The following is a 10,000-nucleotide window of genomic DNA, read 5'->3' on the forward strand; positions in this document are numbered from 1 at the left end:
GATTTTCCAGGAGGAGAGTTCAGTGACATGATCTGAAACACAATAGTGCTGGTGATCTGGCGGGTGCATTCTGTGAGCCACTTCTGTCAGGAGCAGCCTGCCATCATGCCCTGATAACCACAACTCTAGTACCAAGCCAGTGACCTCAGCAAATGCAAAGACATTATTACTTATAGTCTCCTGCATCTGATTCTTGCCATCATCATGTGAAACGTTGGCGTTATCATGTCTGCTGCGCACACTTTGTTCATATGTGTACAATTTAAGTGTGTGAACCTGACCACTGTCTTGGACAGAGCTCTTGCTGTGAACACACCATGTGAAGCATTGGTGGTTCAGTGGTAGAATTCTCGCCTGCCACGCGGGAGGCCCGGGTTTGATTCCCGGCCAATGCAAGGTTGCTTTCTTTTGACTTTGTTTTCGAAATGATATATATGATCTCAGTGGGGAATAAAATGGTAAGCAGTGACCCCGACGTGATTTGAACACGCAACCTTCTGATCTGGAGTCAGACGCGCTACCGTTGCGCCACGAGGTCCTTACACTTGCAGCCTTCGATGCCAGATGAACAAATGCTGTGGGCCTTTTGACTTATTTTCCTCTGCTTATATGCCTAAGGTTGTATTACAGGGCTTGGCCTTTTGTTTTCTATCCTAATTATTGAAATTGACTGCAGGTGCAGTGAGAACGCTGAGGATTGAACTATTCAGGGAAAGGATCGCACGCAGGAAAGAGCAAAGGTACGTATCTGTGTTTCATACAGACAAAAGGCTACGTCCCTGGGTGGGCTTGAACCACCAACCTTTCGGTTAACAGCCGAACGCGCTAACCGATTGCCCCACAGAGACTATTGACTGTATACATTTCCTGAGACTCAATATATGTCTTGACATGTGTGCGCCTGCCTGGAGCTTGTATTATATAAGGCGTCTTTATGCCATACAGCATTTGTCATTTGCTTAGTGTCTTGTTACTGTTGTAATTTGTGATGTGTAGACTACTGTCTAATGGTGTTAGAGCCAGTATTACTACCGGTCACAGTGCATGAGACTCATACATGACTTTTCTCTTTGCCTGCTTAGCGTAGCTCCCTGCTCCTCTGTTTGCGTGCTACCAGCCCGTGAGGCGTGTGTCTTGCCCATCCCATCTTCACTGTGTTATGTTGGACTTGTCTTCTCTGTGAGCAGAGTCTCCTTCCCAGAGCAGGTGCTTTCTCTGAACTCTTGGCTTGTAAGACTGCTGGGAAAGGCCCTCCCTAGCCCCTTAGTCAGATAGATACATTTACCTGCAGAGCTCAGCTTGGGAGAAAGAGATTAGGCAGAGAGCACATAGGGGAAGGCCCACAGAGCACACTTTATTTTACATAAAAGCTCGGGCTTGTGGGAGGACAGGGACATGAGGGTTCTCATGGAAAGAAATCCCAGGAGTATTGATGGCTAGGCCCTGAAACACAACAATCCCGGAATGGCCAGGCACAAGATGCCTCTGCAATAGGCCTGACCCTAGGCTTCCGGAGTTCTTGATCTCCAGAGGCTCCAGTGATCTAAGCCCGATCAGGGCTGTGCCCGACCAGGGCGCGTTGGGATGGCGTTAGGGACGCGTAAAGGGGCGCAGGGCGCAGAACTCTGCCCGTTTCACCCCAGCATTTTGGGGAGGACACAGAATCTGGCAAAGCCAGTGGGAAGGATTTTCCAGGAGGAGAGTTCAGTGACATGATCTGAAACACAATAGTGCTGGTGATCTGGCGGGTGCATTCTGTGAGCCACTTCTGTCAGGAGCAGCCTGCCATCATGCCCTGATAACCACAACTCTAGTACCAAGCCAATGACCTCAGCAAATGCAAAGACGTTATTACTTATAGTCTCCTGCATCTGATTCTTGCCATCATCATGTGAAACGTTGGCGTTATCATGTCTGCTGCGCACACTTTGTTCATATGTGTACAATTTAAGTGTGTGAACCTGACCACTGTCTTGGACAGAGCTCTTGCTGTGAACACACCATGTGAAGCATTGGTGGTTCAGTGGTAGAATTCTCGCCTGCCACGCGGGAGGCCCGGGTTCGAATCCCGGCCAATGCAAGGTTGCTTTCTTTTGACTTTGTTTTCGAAATGATATATATGAACTCAGTGGGGAATAAAATGGTAAGCAGTGACCCCGACGTGATTTGAACACGCAACCTTCTGATCTGGAGTCAGACGCGCTACCGTTGCGCCACGAGGTCCTTACACTTGCAGCCTTCGATGCCAGATGAACAAATGCTGTCGGCCTTTTGACTTATTTTCCTCTGCTTATATGCCTACGGTTGTATTACAGGGCTTGGCCTTTTGTTTTCTATCCTAATTATTGAAATTGACTGCAGGTGCAGTGAGAACGCTGAGGATTGAACTATTCAGGGAAAGGATCGCACGCAGGAAAGAGCAAAGGTACGTATCTGTGTTTCATGCAGACAAAAGGCTACGTCCCTGGGTGGGCTTGAACCACCAACCTTTCGGTTAACAGCCGAACGCGCTAACCGATTGCGCCACAGAGACTATTGACTGTATACATTTCCTGAGACTCAATATATGTCTTGACATGTGTGCGCCTGCCTGGAGCTTGTATTATATAAGGCGTCTTTATGCCATACAGCATTTGTCATTTGCTTAGTGTCTTGTTACTGTTGTAATTTATGATGTGTAGACTACTGTCTAATGGTGTTAGAGCCAGTATTACTACCGGTCACAGTGCATGAGACTCATACATGACTTTTCTCTTTGCCTGCTTAGCGTAGCTCCCTGCTCCTCTGTTTGCGTGCTACCAGCCCGTGAGGCGTGTGTCTTGCCCATCCCATCTTCACTGTGTTATGTTGGACTTGTCTTCTCTGTGAGCAGAGTCTCCTTCCCAGAGCAGGTGCTTTCTCTGAACTCTTGGCTTGTAAGACTGCTGGGAAAGGCCCTCCCTAGCCCCTCAGTCAGATAGATACATTTACCTGCAGAGCTCAGCTTGGGAGAAAGAGATTAGGCAGAGAGCACATAGGGGAAGGCCCACAGAGCACACTTTATTTTACATAAAAGCTCGGGCTTGTGGGAGGACAGGGACATGAGGGTTCTCATGGAAAGAAATCCCAGGAGTATTGATGGCTAGGCCCTGAAACACAACAATCCCGGAATGGCCAGGCACAAGATGCCTCTGCAATAGGCCTGACCCTAGGCTTCCGGAGTTCTTGATCTCCAGAGGCTCCAGTGATCTAAGCCCGATCAGGGCTGTGCCCGACCAGGGCGCGTTGGGATGGCGTTAGGGACGCGTAAAGGGGCGCAGGGCGCAGAACTCTGCCCGTTTCACCCCAGCATTTTGGGGAGGACACAGAATCTGGCAAAGCCAGTGGGAAGGATTTTCCAGGAGGAGAGTTCAGTGACATGATCTGAAACACAATAGTGCTGGTGATCTGGCGGGTGCATTCTGTGAGCCACTTCTGTCAGGAGCAGCCTGCCATCATGCCCTGATAACCACAACTCTAGTACCAAGCCAGTGACCTCAGCAAATGCAAAGACATTATTACTTATAGTCTCCTGCATCTGATTCTTGCCATCATCATGTGAAACGTTGGCGTTATCATGTCTGCTGCGCACACTTTGTTCATATGTGTACAATTTAAGTGTGTGAACCTGACCACTGTCTTGGACAGAGCTCTTGCTGTGAACACACCATGTGAAGCATTGGTGGTTCAGTGGTAGAATTCTCGCCTGCCACGCGGGAGGCCCGGGTTAGATTCCCGGCCAATGCAAGGATGCTTTCTTTTGACTTTGTTTTCGAAATGATATATATGAACTCAGTGGGGAATAAAATGGTAAGCAGTGACCCCGACGTGATTTGAACACGCAACCTTCTGATCTGGAGTCAGACGCGCTACTGTTGCGCCACGAGGTCCTTACACTTGCAGCCTTCGATGCCAGATGAACAAATGCTGTGGGCCTTTTGACTTATTTTCCTCTGCTTATATGCCTACGGTTGTATTACAGGGCTTGGCCTTTTGTTTTCTATCCTAATTATTGAAATTGACTGCAGGTGCAGTGAGAACGCTGAGGATTGAACTATTCAGGGAAAGGATCGCACGCAGGAAAGAGCAAAGGTACGTATCTGTGTTTCATGCAGACAAAAGGCTACGTCCCTGGGTGGGCTTGAACCACCAACCTTTCGGTTAACAGCCGAACGCGCTAACCGATTGCGCCACAGAGACTATTGACTGTATACATTTCCTGAGACTCAATATATGTCTTGACATGTGTGCGCCTGCCTGGAGCTTGTATTATATAAGGCGTCTTTATGCCATACAGCATTTGTCATTTGCTTAGTGTCTTGTTACTGTTGTAATTTATGATGTGTAGACTACTGTCTAATGGTGTTAGAGCCAGTATTACTACCGGTCACAGTGCATGAGACTCATACATGACTTTTCTCTTTGCCTGCTTAGCGTAGCTCCCTGCTCCTCTGTTTGCGTGCTACCAGCCCATGAGGCGTGTGTCTTGCCCATCCCATCTTCACTGTGTTATGTTGGACTTGTCTTCTCTGTGAGCAGAGTCTCCTTCCCAGAGCAGGTGCTTTCTCTGAACTCTTGGCTTGTAAGACTGCTGGGAAAGGCCCTCCCTAGCCCTTCAGTCAGATAGATACATTTACCTGCAGAGCTCAGCTTGGGAGAAAGAGATTAGGCAGAGAGCACATAGGGAAAGGCCCACAGAGCACACTTTATTTTACATAAAAGCTCGGGCTTGTGGGAGGACAGGGACATGAGGGTTCTCATGGAAAGAAATCCCAGGAGTATTGATGGCTAGGCCCTGAAACACAACAATCCCGGAATGGCCAGGCACAAGATGCCTCTGCAATAGGCCTGACCCTAGGCTTCCGGAGTTCTTGATCTCCAGAGGCTCCAGTGATCTAAGCCCGACCAGGGCTGTGCCCGACCAGGGCGCGTTGGGATGGCGTTAGGGACGCGTAAAGGGGCGCAGGGCGCAGAACTCTGCCCGTTTCACCCCAGCATTTTGGGGAGGACACAGAATCTGGCAAAGCCAGTGGGAAGGATTTTCCAGGAGGAGAGTTCAGTGACATGATCTCAAACACAATAGTGCTGGTGATCTGGCGGGTGCATTCTGTGAGCCACTTCTGTCAGGAGCAGCCTGCCATCATGCCCTGATAACCACAACTCTAGTACCAAGCCAGTGACCTCAGCAAATGCAAAGACATTATTACTTATAGTCTCCTGCATCTGATTCTTGCCATCATCATGTGAAACGTTGGCGTTATCATGTCTGCTGCGCACACTTTGTTCATATGTGTACAATTTAAGTGTGTGAACCTGACCACTGTCTTGGACAGAGCTCTTGCTGTGAACACACCATGTGAAGCATTGGTGGTTCAGTGGTAGAATTCTCGCCCGCCACGCGGGAGGCCCGGGTTCGATTCCCGGCCAATGCAAGGTTGCTTTCTTTTGACTTTGTTTTCGAAATGATATATATGAACTCAGTGGGGAATAAAATGGTAAGCAGTGACCCCGACGTGATTTGAACACGCAGCCTTCTGATCTGGAGTCAGACGCGCTACCGTTGCGCCACGAGGTCCTTACACTTGCAGCCTTCGATGCCAGATGAACAAATGCTGTGGGCCTTTTGACTTATTTTCCTCTGCTTATATGCCTACGGTTGTATTACAGGGCTTGGCCTTTTGTTTTCTATCCTAATTATTGAAATTGACTGCAGGTGCAGTGAGAACGCTGAGGATTGAACTATTCAGGGAAAGGATCGCACGCAGGAAAGAGCAAAGGTACGTATCTGTGTTTCATGCAGACAAAAGGCTACGTCCCTGGGTGGGCTTGAACCACCAACCTTTCGGTTAACAGCCGAACGCGCTAACCGATTGCGCCACAGAGACTATTGACTGTATACATTTCCTGAGACTCAATATATGTCTTGACATGTGTGCGCCTGCTTGGAGCTTGTATTATATAAGGCGTCTTTATGCCATACAGCATTTGTCATTTGCTTAGTGTCTTGTTACTGTTGTAATTTATGATGTTTAGACTACTGTCTAATGGTGTTAGAGCCAGTATTACTACCGGTCACAGTGCATGAGACTCATACATGACTTTTCTCTTTGCCTGCTTAGCGTAGCTCCCTGCTCCTCTGTTTGCGTGCTACCAGCCCGTGAGGCGTGTGTCTTGCCCATCCCATCTTCACTGTGTTATGTTGGACTTGTCTTCTCTGTGAGCAGAGTCTCCTTCCCAGAGCAGGTGCTTTCTCTGAACTCTTGGCTTGTAAGACTGCTGGGAAAGGCCCTCCCTAGCCCCTCAGTCAGATAGATACATTTACCTGCAGAGCTCAGCTTGGGAGAAAGAGATTAGGCAGAGAGCACATAGGGGAAGGCCCACAGAGCACACTTTATTTTACATAAAAGCTCGGGCTTGTGGGAGGACAGGGACATGAGGGTTCTCCTGGAAAGAAATCCCAGGAGTATTGATGGCTAGGCCCTGAAACACAACAATCCCGGAATGGCCAGGCACAAGATGCCTCTGCAAAAGGCCTGACCCTAGGCTTCCGGAGTTCTTGATCTCCAGAGGCTCCAGTGATCTAAGCCCGACCAGGGCGCGTTGGGATGGCATTAGGGACGCGTAAAGGGGCGCAGGGCGCAGAACTCTGCCGTTTCACCCCAGCATTTTGGGGAGGACACAGAATCTGGCAAAGCCAGTGGGAAGGATTTTCCAGGAGGAGACTTCAGTGACATGATCTGAAACACAATAGTGCTGGTGATCTGGCGGGTGCATTCTGTGAGCCACTTCTGTCAGGAGCAGCCTGCCATCATGCCCTGATAACCACAACTCTAGTACCAAGCCAGTGACCTCAGCAAATGCAAAGACATTATTACTTATAGTCTCCTGCATCTGATTCTTGCCATCATCATGCGAAACGTTGGCGTTATCATGTCTGCTGCGCACACTTTGTTCATATGTGTACAATTTAAGTGTGTGAACCTGACCACTGTCTTGGACAGAGCTCTGCCTATGAACACACCATGTGAAGCATTGGTGGTTCAGTGGAAGAATTCTCGCCTGCCACGCGGGAGGCCTGGGTTCGATTCCCGGCCAATGCAATGTTGCTTTCTTTTGACTTTGTTTTCGAAATGATATATATGAACTCAGTGGGGAATAAAATGGTAAGCAGTGACCCCGACGTGATTTGAACACGCAGCCTTCTGATCTGGAGTCAGACGCGCTACCGTTGCGCCACGAGGTCCTTACACTTGCAGCCTTCGATGCCAGATGAACAAATGCTGTGGGCCTTTTGACTTATTTTCCTCTGCTTATATGCCTACGGTTGTATTACAGGGCTTGGCCTTTTGTTTTCTATCCTAATTATTGAAATTGACTGCAGGTGCAGTGATAACGCTGAGGATTGAACTATTCAGGGAAAGGATCGCACGCAGGAAAGAGCAAATCTGTGTTTCATGCAGACAAAAGGCAACGTCCCTGGGTGGGCTTGAACCACCAACCTTTCGGTTAACAGCCGAACGCGCTAACCGATTGCGCCACAGAGACTATTGACTGTATACATTTCCTGAGACTCAATATATGTCTTGACATGTGTGCGCCTGCTTGGAGCTTGTATTATATAAGGCGTCTTTATGCCATACAGCATTTGTCATTTGCTTAGTGTCTTGTTACTGTTGTAATTTATGATGTGTAGACTACTGTCTAATGGTGTTAGAGCCAGTATTACTACCGGTCACAGTGCATGAGACTCATACATGACTTTTCTCTTTGCCTGCTTAGCGTAGCTCCCTGCTCCTCTGTTTGCGTGCTACCAGCCCGTGAGGCGTGTGTCTTGCCCATCCCATCTTCACTGTGTTATGTTGGACTTGTCTTCTCTGTGAGCAGAGTCTCCTTCCCAGAGCAGGTGCTTTCTCTGAACTCTTGGCTTGTAAGACTGCTGGGAAAGGCCCTCCCTAGCCCCTCAGTCCGATAGATACATTTACCTGCAGAGCTCAGCTTGGGAGAAAGAGATTAGGCAGAGAGCACATAGGGGAAGGCCCACAGAGCACACTTTATTTTACATAAAAGCTCGGGCTTGTGGGAGGACAGGGACATGAGGGTTCTCATGGAAAGAAATCGCAGGAGTATTGATGGCTAGGCCCTGAAACACAACAATCCCGGAATGGCCAGGCACAAGATGCCTCTGCAATAGGCCTGACCCTAGGCTTCCGGAGTTCTTGATCTCCAGAGGCTCCAGTGATCTAAGCCCGATCAGGGCTGTGCCCGACCAGGGCGCGTTGGGATGGCGTTAGGGACGCGTAAAGGGGCGCAGGGCGCAGAACTCTGCCCGTTTCACCCCAGCATTTTGGGGAGGACACAGAATCTGGCAAAGCCAGTGGGAAGGATTTTCCAGGAGGAGAGTTCAGTGACATGATCTGAAACACAATAGTGCTGGTGATCTGGCGGGTGCATTCTGTGAGCCACTTCTGTCAGGAGCAGCCTGCCATCATGCCCTGATAACCACAACTCTAGTACCAAGCCAGTGACCTCAGCAAATGCAAAGACATTATTACTTATAGTCTCCTGCATCTGATTCTTGCCATCATCATGTGAAACGTTGGCGTTATCATGTCTGCTGCGCACACTTTGTTCATATGTGTACAATTTAAGTGTGTGAACCTGACCACTGTCTTGGACAGAGCTCTTGCTGTGAACACACCATGTGAAGCATTGGTGGTTCAGTGGTAGAATTCTCGCCTGCCACGCGGGAGGCCCGGGTTCGAATCCCGGCCAATGCAAGGTTGCTTTCTTTTGACTTTGTTTTCGAAATGATATATATGAACTCAGTGGGGAATAAAATGGTAAGCAGTGACCCCGACGTGATTTGAACACGCAACCTTCTGATCTGGAGTCAGACGCGCTACCGTTGCGCCACGAGGTCCTTACACTTGCAGCCTTCGATGCCAGATGAACAAATGCTGTGGGCCTTTTGACTTATTTTCCTCTGCTTATATGCCTACGGTTGTATTACAGGGCTTGGCCTTTTGTTTTCTATCCTAATTATTGAAATTGACTGCAGGTGCAGTGAGAACGCTGAGGATTGAACTATTCAGGGAAAGGATCGCACGCAGGAAAGAGCAAAGGTACGTATCTGTGTTTCATGCAGACAAAAGGCTACGTCCCTGGGTGGGCTTGAACCACCAACCTTTCGATTAACAGCCGAACGCGCTAACCGATTGCGCCACAGAGACTATTGACTGTATACATTTCCTGAGACTCAATATATGTCTTGACATGTGTGCGCCTGCCTGGAGCTTGTATTATATAAGGCGTCTTTATGCCATACAGCATTTGTCATTTGCTTAGTGTCTTGTTACTGTTGTAATTTATGATGTGTAGACTACTGTCTAATGGTGTTAGAGCCAGTATTACTACCGGTCACAGTGCATGAGACTCATACATGACTTTTCTCTTTGCCTGCTTAGCGTAGCTCCCTGCTCCTCTGTTTGCGTGCTACCAGCCCGTGAGGCGTGTGTCTTGCCCATCCCATCTTCACTGTGTTATGTTGGACTTGTCTTCTCTGTGAGCAGAGTCTCCTTCCCAGAGCAGGTGCTTTCTCTGAACTCTTGGCTTGTAAGACTGCTGGGAAAGGCCCTCCCTAGCCCCTCAGTCAGATAGATACATTTACCTGCAGAGCTCAGCTTGGGAGAAAGAGATTAGGCAGAGAGCACATAGGGGAAGGCCCACAGAGCACACTTTATTTTACATAAAAGCTCGGGCTTGTGGGAGGACAGGGACATGAGGGTTCTCATGGAAAGAAATCCCAGGAGTATTGATGGCTAGGCCCTGAAACACAACAATCCCGGAATGGCCAGGCACAAGATGCCTCTGCAATAGGCCTGACCCTAGGCTTCCGGAGTTCTTGATCTCCAGAGGCTCCAGTGATCTAAGCCCGATCAGGGCTGTGCCCGACCAGGGCGCGTTGGGATGGCGTTAGGGACGC

At 49.0% G+C, this 10,000-nt stretch overlaps 18 non-coding genes across 18 annotated transcripts; 6 read left to right on the forward strand and 12 right to left on the reverse strand.

The window, feature by feature from the left end:
• Positions 1 to 324: 324 nt before the first annotated feature.
• TRNAG-GCC (transfer RNA glycine (anticodon GCC)) lies at positions 325 to 395 on the forward strand. Its single transcript has one exon. It is a non-coding gene; the product is annotated as a tRNA-Gly (tRNA).
• A 71-nt stretch (positions 396 to 466) lies between these two features.
• TRNAW-CCA (transfer RNA tryptophan (anticodon CCA)) lies at positions 467 to 538 on the reverse strand. Its single transcript has one exon. It is a non-coding gene; the product is annotated as a tRNA-Trp (tRNA).
• A 236-nt stretch (positions 539 to 774) lies between these two features.
• Positions 775 to 848, reverse strand: TRNAN-GUU (transfer RNA asparagine (anticodon GUU)). The gene has a single exon. It is a non-coding gene; the product is annotated as a tRNA-Asn (tRNA).
• A 1,161-nt stretch (positions 849 to 2,009) lies between these two features.
• On the forward strand, positions 2,010 to 2,080 carry TRNAG-GCC (transfer RNA glycine (anticodon GCC)). Its single transcript has one exon. It is a non-coding gene; the product is annotated as a tRNA-Gly (tRNA).
• Positions 2,081 to 2,151: 71 nt separating this feature from the next.
• TRNAW-CCA (transfer RNA tryptophan (anticodon CCA)) lies at positions 2,152 to 2,223 on the reverse strand. Its single transcript has one exon. It is a non-coding gene; the product is annotated as a tRNA-Trp (tRNA).
• A 236-nt stretch (positions 2,224 to 2,459) lies between these two features.
• Positions 2,460 to 2,533, reverse strand: TRNAN-GUU (transfer RNA asparagine (anticodon GUU)). The gene has a single exon. It is a non-coding gene; the product is annotated as a tRNA-Asn (tRNA).
• Positions 2,534 to 3,694: 1,161 nt separating this feature from the next.
• Positions 3,695 to 3,765, forward strand: TRNAG-GCC (transfer RNA glycine (anticodon GCC)). The gene has a single exon. It is a non-coding gene; the product is annotated as a tRNA-Gly (tRNA).
• A 71-nt stretch (positions 3,766 to 3,836) lies between these two features.
• TRNAW-CCA (transfer RNA tryptophan (anticodon CCA)) lies at positions 3,837 to 3,908 on the reverse strand. The gene has a single exon. It is a non-coding gene; the product is annotated as a tRNA-Trp (tRNA).
• A 236-nt stretch (positions 3,909 to 4,144) lies between these two features.
• On the reverse strand, positions 4,145 to 4,218 carry TRNAN-GUU (transfer RNA asparagine (anticodon GUU)). Its single transcript has one exon. It is a non-coding gene; the product is annotated as a tRNA-Asn (tRNA).
• A 1,161-nt stretch (positions 4,219 to 5,379) lies between these two features.
• TRNAG-GCC (transfer RNA glycine (anticodon GCC)) lies at positions 5,380 to 5,450 on the forward strand. The gene has a single exon. It is a non-coding gene; the product is annotated as a tRNA-Gly (tRNA).
• Positions 5,451 to 5,521: 71 nt separating this feature from the next.
• Positions 5,522 to 5,593, reverse strand: TRNAW-CCA (transfer RNA tryptophan (anticodon CCA)). Its single transcript has one exon. It is a non-coding gene; the product is annotated as a tRNA-Trp (tRNA).
• Positions 5,594 to 5,829: 236 nt separating this feature from the next.
• On the reverse strand, positions 5,830 to 5,903 carry TRNAN-GUU (transfer RNA asparagine (anticodon GUU)). The gene has a single exon. It is a non-coding gene; the product is annotated as a tRNA-Asn (tRNA).
• Positions 5,904 to 7,047: 1,144 nt separating this feature from the next.
• On the forward strand, positions 7,048 to 7,118 carry TRNAG-GCC (transfer RNA glycine (anticodon GCC)). The gene has a single exon. It is a non-coding gene; the product is annotated as a tRNA-Gly (tRNA).
• A 71-nt stretch (positions 7,119 to 7,189) lies between these two features.
• Positions 7,190 to 7,261, reverse strand: TRNAW-CCA (transfer RNA tryptophan (anticodon CCA)). The gene has a single exon. It is a non-coding gene; the product is annotated as a tRNA-Trp (tRNA).
• A 228-nt stretch (positions 7,262 to 7,489) lies between these two features.
• Positions 7,490 to 7,563, reverse strand: TRNAN-GUU (transfer RNA asparagine (anticodon GUU)). Its single transcript has one exon. It is a non-coding gene; the product is annotated as a tRNA-Asn (tRNA).
• A 1,161-nt stretch (positions 7,564 to 8,724) lies between these two features.
• Positions 8,725 to 8,795, forward strand: TRNAG-GCC (transfer RNA glycine (anticodon GCC)). The gene has a single exon. It is a non-coding gene; the product is annotated as a tRNA-Gly (tRNA).
• A 71-nt stretch (positions 8,796 to 8,866) lies between these two features.
• On the reverse strand, positions 8,867 to 8,938 carry TRNAW-CCA (transfer RNA tryptophan (anticodon CCA)). Its single transcript has one exon. It is a non-coding gene; the product is annotated as a tRNA-Trp (tRNA).
• Positions 8,939 to 9,174: 236 nt separating this feature from the next.
• On the reverse strand, positions 9,175 to 9,248 carry TRNAN-GUU (transfer RNA asparagine (anticodon GUU)). Its single transcript has one exon. It is a non-coding gene; the product is annotated as a tRNA-Asn (tRNA).
• Between the last annotated feature and the right edge of the window lie 752 nt (positions 9,249 to 10,000).

This window comes from Lissotriton vulgaris, chromosome 1_1, assembly GCF_964263255.1.
Source record: "Lissotriton vulgaris chromosome 1_1, aLisVul1.2, whole genome shotgun sequence".
Taxonomy (NCBI): Eukaryota; Metazoa; Chordata; class Amphibia; order Caudata; family Salamandridae; genus Lissotriton; species Lissotriton vulgaris.